This window comes from Pecten maximus, chromosome 8 (genome assembly GCF_902652985.1).
Source record: "Pecten maximus chromosome 8, xPecMax1.1, whole genome shotgun sequence".
Lineage (NCBI taxonomy): Eukaryota > Metazoa > Mollusca > Bivalvia > Pectinida > Pectinidae > Pecten > Pecten maximus.
The window spans coordinates 29,934,076-29,940,940 of NC_047022.1; positions in this window are offsets into that span (position 1 = coordinate 29,934,076).

Consider the following 6,865-nt stretch of genomic DNA (forward strand, 5'->3'; position numbering starts at 1 on the left):
CGGACCTCTTGTTAAATAACAATAAAGTCGTCGTGTAAACGTAATCATATAGTCATTAAGATCCACTGCATAAGGAGCTGTCAAAATAGGGATATAATATACCCCCACGTATCGTTAGGCGGATGGTAATAGCAGACATCTTCAATTGTCAAAATTCAAGAGGGCTGCCAGACGGCCATTTTGGATTCCTGATCAAAAATCAAAATTAAATCGGCACAGCTAGGTATCGAGGAAAGAAACATGTCAAGTTTGAGAAATAGCCTCCCAATATTTTGCAAAAAGTAGCGATAACAAACTGGAATTATCAAAATCCAAGATGGCCGCCTGTCCGCCATTTTCCCCCTGATAAAGAAGTCAAAATTGAATTGGCACAATTAGGACTACGAGGAACATACACGTGAAGTTTTAGAAATATTCCATCAGTATTTTTAAAGAAATGGCGACAAAAGGGACTGTTACGGATGAACGGACCACGGACACAGGGCGATTTGAATAGCCAACCATCTTAGGATGGGTTACTAAAAATATATATATATATATTATCTAAATGTATCAATATTTAAATTAGTAGCAATCTCCGAATGTGGGATATATTATTACAACGAATCGTTTAAGCAAAAGATTAATGAATGTGTTATTATACTTTTTACGTTTGATAGAATTATAAAAACGCCAACAAACTATTATACATACACTTAACCTTTCAAAACTTGACAACAGCACCCGACGGGCTCAATCGCTCACTCGGATGTTTACATGATTATGGCAAACACTATCGTTTAAGTAAAGGATATAAGCCGAAAACTGTTTATTACATTGTTGTATGTAATATTAGGACTGTCAAAAATTTAGGTAAAAGGCCTTTTGTATATCTATGTATCTGTGTTAGATAGGAAAGTGTTCACTATATGTTGAGTATATGCAAGTAACCACGAAGCTTATTGATACGATATAATTTGCATGCTTTTGCACAAGTGCATGCATTATAGGAGTATGCTCGGGTAGAATTTAGTCTCTTTAAAAAATTTTGCCCATCAGAGTGGTCACCCGCTTTAAAAATCGGAGTGACCTTTGCTCTTTTCCACTCTGAGGGAAATACACCTTTAGATATTGACATATTAAATAAAAAGGTAAGAGGAGATACAATAGCTTCTCCTGCACATTTCAAAGTTTAACAGATATGCCATCTACCCCCGTGGCTTTGCCATCGGGCATGTGTTTAATTTGATTAAGTACAAAATCTGCCGTAATACTTGTGGGACTAAAAGAACCCCAAACCATGTAAAATCATTTAGATAATGATAAGCAGTGGAGCTTTAAATTCATAATCGTAGAAGGCCATTTTTTCATTTCTTGCGAGTAGCATTCCTGCTTCCCAAAAACTATGGGTTTTTTTGGAAATCAAGAATTACGATAAGTGTCCATTCCGGTTTATTTTTAATACTTTTTTAACTTTAGCTGTACGCAAGGTACTTGGTACAAATATAAGAGAATCTTTTGTGGTGTCTGTTTACTTCATGTAACGCATAGCCATGGAATATATGGACCGATTTTATATGAATGCAGTATTTAAGAATCCCTCACAACCTTTTATCTTATTGAAATTACAGACCTTTCCAGCGATGGGTATAAATACAATGATGAACCCCATGCTTAAAGATATTGTAAGTAATTATCCTGATCCTTCGGTATATCGTAATATAACATTACTAATCTCTATCAGATCAGAACGTTGACATATTCCCTGGTATTGCCGCAGTTTAAAATTGTATTTTTTTGTTAAACAGAAATGGCCCGAGGCCGATTTGTACGTGGTACCAGACGCGGGACATTCTTCAAGTGAACCGGGCATACTACACCAATTGATTGAGGCCACGGAAAAGTACAAAACCCTTTGACCTAACTCTTCTGATCATTTACTCTTTCCCCATTTTAAAACAATGTATCTATCAATAGGATAGCAAACACGCACTATCTTTGTCTTTATGTTATGATGAACGGGCAAAATGTTGTTTTTTTATGGTCGGACTTCAAATTAGCCTGATAGGTTGATTAATTATATTGTAACGCAAGTTTAAGAATTGTTGATTCATGTACGAGTCAAAAGGTTTCATTCTGTCGCTCGCACGCTTGGCGTACTTGTAAATATCAGCAAATCGTTTTTCGTGACAGAAAATTGCAAGTGAGCCTATAAGAATTAACTTTCAGTTTTTGTGATTTTATCTCAACCTTTTTTTAAATGTTCCGTAAATTCACAATTTAAATACACAATATAAGATTTCTACTAAATGAGTTGCCTCCATGCCTGTAGATAGGAAGAGCGCATAGTATTTTATCAGGGTGATACAACTGTACATACTTTCATTTTTCACTGTCTGTCATACATACGTTACACATGGCTGGTTATCATCGCCTGTCATATTTACGAAACGCATGGCTGGTTACCAGCGCCAGTCATACATACGTTACGCACGGATGGTTTTCATCGCCTGCCTTACATACGTTATACACATGGCTGGTTATCGTCGCCTGCCTTACATACGTTAAACACGACTGGCTACCATCGCCTGCCCTACATACGTTACGCACGGCTGGTTATCATCGCCTGCCATACATACGTTACGCACAGCTGGTGATCATCGCCTGCCCTACATACGTTACACATGGCTGGTTATCATCGCCTGCCATACATACGTTACACATGGCTGGTTATCATCGCCTGTCCTACACACGTTACACATGGCTGGTTATCATCGCCTGTCCTACACACGTTACACATGGCTGGTTATCATCACCTGTCCTACACACGTTACACATGGCTGGTTATCATCGCCTGCCCTACATACGTTACACATGGCTGGATATCATCGCCTGCCCTACATACTTTACACATGACTGGTTATCATCGCCTGCCCTACATACATTACACATGGCTGGTTATCATCGCCTGCCCTACTTACGTTACACATGGCTGGTTATCATCGCCTGCCCTACATACGTTACACATGGCTGGTTATCATCATCTGTCCTACACACGTTACACATGGCTGGTTATCATCGCCTGCCCTACATACATTACACATGGCTGGTTATCATCGCCTGCCCTACATACGTTACACATGGCTGGTTACCATCGCCTGCCCTACATACGTTACACATGGCTGGTTATCATCGCCTGCCCTACATACGTTACACATGGCTGGTTGTCATCATCCGTCCTACATACGTTTACGCACGGCTGGTTACCATCGCCTGACATAGCGTCTGGCCGTGGTTACCCGTGAAACACCAAAGACGTATTAACCCGAAACAAACTGTTTTGAGATTACTCAAATACAAATCTAACAGTAAATAGAATTGTCGTTTAGGGACACTACAGATACTACAGCTTAGAATTTAACAAACACGAGCACAGCTGTACGATAATCGTGATTATCTAGGTTTCTCTTACTTGATAGTACATATTCACCTTGTAGTTTAAAATTTTATTTCTCAGAATATTATGCTTAGATATTTCATATTAGGATATTTCATACGAAGGGTTTTCTTTGTATGAGATTATTAAGAGGAAAAGAGGAAAGAAAAGTAGAGCGAAGATCAGTCTGTCTGAACCGATAAAAATCATTGGGACCGACCTCTTGTTAAAAACAATAAAGTCGTCGTGTAAACGTAATCATATAGTCATTAAGATCCACTGCATAAGGAGCTGTCAAAATAGGGATATAATATACCCCCACGTATCGTTAGGCGGATGATAATAACAGACATCTTCAAATGTCAAAATTCAAGAGGGCTGCCAGACGGCCATTTTGGATTCCTGATCAAAAATCAAAATTAAATCGGCACAGCTAGGGATCGAGGAAAGAAACATGTCAAGTTTGAGAAATAGCCTCCCAATATTTTTTCGAAAAATAGCGATAACAAACTGGAATTATCAAAATCCAAGATGGCCGCCTGTTCGCCATTTTCCCACTGATAAAGAAGTCAAAATTGAATTGGCACAATTAGGACTACGAGGAACATACACGTGAAGTTTTAGAAATATTCTATCAGTATTCTTCAAGAAATGGCGACAATAGGGACTGTTACTAGCATTCAGTATTGAAATAATAGGATTGATTTTAAGAAAGTGATAACAGTATATTTATGTCATAATATATGAATATGTAAGAAAATGAAATGAAAGAAATAAGACTAAAAAACAAGAGTTCAACACAAAAATCTTTTTAGAAAATATATATCCCAGCTAAATTTCTTGGATTATGCAAGATCTCAAGGGATAAAATACGAATGAAATTGTGTGCACATAGATTGCGAAGAAAATGTAATATTTCAAATGCAACAACGAAGTATTGCCAAAATTTCGAATTCAAATGAAAATATAATTGATGCTAGAAAGAAATTGTACTCTCAGTATATGTATACATCTCTAAAGATGTTTCATGTAAAAAAAAATTTATGATTAAAACCTGTAAAACGAAAACTGATAGTGCATGGGAAATAGACTAAGGGAATATAACACTGTATACATGTTAAAGAATGCTAATATTTAAATGTTGTGTTATATTTAATAAATAAATTCTTTTTGCCCTTTTTCCCATATCATCCCGTTGTTGATTTACCATTTTTTCATGGTCTCGCATGATGTGCTCATTCACAAAATCGTATCTTTAGATGGCCAATGTAGCCATCCAATTTGTTACCTGAATTTTTTCTAATAATTGTATTATTTTGTTTACTTATTGGACAGCTACAGTCAGATGGTTACAAATAATTCCTTTAATTTCTGCTGAACATCACAGCTGTGATATAGTTATAGCGCACATATTATTTGCCACTCATTACTCGGCATTACATGCACTTCTGGGTGCTCAATTGAGAGATAATATTCAAACTACGTGCGCGCGTACGCATTTCTACTGAACGTAAACAGGTCAAAATGTGGCTGTGACGTCATGGCAAGAGTACATTTGTAGAGTACTTTGGACGGTCGAATCTTAGCTAAATCTATTCAACCTTTCGAATGGGATCTGGGTACTACAGAAAGATGCTCAATCCGGTACTCTTTTAAGTGATGAACTTGAAACCGCCTGCGCGCTGCAGCATTCTGGTATTCTTACTGAATGTGGACGGGTCAACCGGCATTTCTGTCATAATTTCAAAAGTACTTACACCGATCGGATCTTGGCCAAAATCCATATGCACCTCGAATGGGATGTGAGAACAACGGAAAGATGCTCAATCCGGTACTCATTTAAGCGGTGAACTGTAAACCATGTGCGTGCGGCAGCATTCTTACTGAATGAAAACAAGACCCGACCGCCCTAAGTACTCCAGAAATGATTAGAGAACCGTCTTTTGACTATACCACATTCAATAAGAATGGAAGATTGCTGACCCTACCACATTCAATAAGAATGGAAGATTGCTGCCGCAGGAATGTGGTTCGAAGTCCATCACTGAATTGGTAACCGGAATTAGGACAATTTCGTGTACCACTCGAGAAACTTAAAAATGATGACAGAACTGCCTTTTGAACCGTCAACTTTCGGTTAACGTCCTTATTACTCTAGAAATAATGACATTCGGTAGCAATGCTGCCGCTGGCACGTGGTTCGAAATCCATAATCAAAATGGTTACAGGAATAATGACATTTCCATGTTTCCCACATACCACTTGAGGTGTACACGAAACTTGATCAAGGTCCGAGCGTCCTAAGTACTCTAGAAATGATGATAAACCCGCCCTTTGACCCGTTCACATTCGGTATGAATGCAAGAATGCTGTCGCGGGCACGTGGTTCGAGATCCATCACTAAAATGGTAACCGGACTGAGTACATATCCGTGTTTCGCCTATCACACTCGAGGAGTACACGAATTTTGACCAAGATCCGACCATCTGAAGTACTCAAGAAATGATGACAAAAACGCTTTTCGATCCAACCATATTAAATTAGGATGCTGAAGTTCATAATCGAAATAAGTACCGGATCGAGCACATCCCCGTGGTGCCCACGTCCCACAGAGAGGTGCAGATGAATTTTAGCCAAGATCCGATCGTTCGAAGTACTTAAGAAATGATGACAGAATTGCATGTGGATCCGTACATATTAGGGAAGAATGTAAGAGTGATGCCGCGCGCACGTGGTTTGAAGTTCATAATCGAAATGAGTACCGGATCGAGCTCATTAACGTGGTCCCCATGTCCCATCCGAGGTGCATTTAAATTTTGGCCAAGATCCGACCGTCTTTAGTAATTAAGAAATTATGACAGAACCGCCTGTTTACACGTCAATTTTCGGTAAAAATACTGCCGCGGGCACGTTGTTAGAATAACCACATTTCCGTGTTTCTCGCATCCCGCTCGAGGATCGAGCATACAACCGTTGACCATGATCCGACTGTCCTATGTACTCTAGAAATGATGACAGAACCGTCTTTTGACTAAAATAGCTGCCGGCATGAGCACATTTCCGTGTTCCAAAATCCCACTCGAGGTGCATACGAATTTTGTCCAAGAACCGGCTGTCTTACGTACTTTATAAATATAACATAACCGTCTGTTGACCCGTCCTCACATAGTAAGAATGCAAGAATGCAAGAATGCTGCAGCGGGCACGTGGTTCGAAGGCCATCAAAATGGTAACCGGAATGAGCACATTTACGTGTTCCCCATTTCCATTCGAGCAGTAACTTTCAGTAATTTCAACCAAGAACCGGCTATCCTAACTACTCTATCAATATGACATAACCGTCTGTTGAACCGTCCACATTCAGTAAGAAAGCATGGATGCTGTCGCGGGCACGTGGTTTGAAGTCCGTCATTGAAAGGGTAGCCGGAAAGAGGCACATTTCCGTCTTTC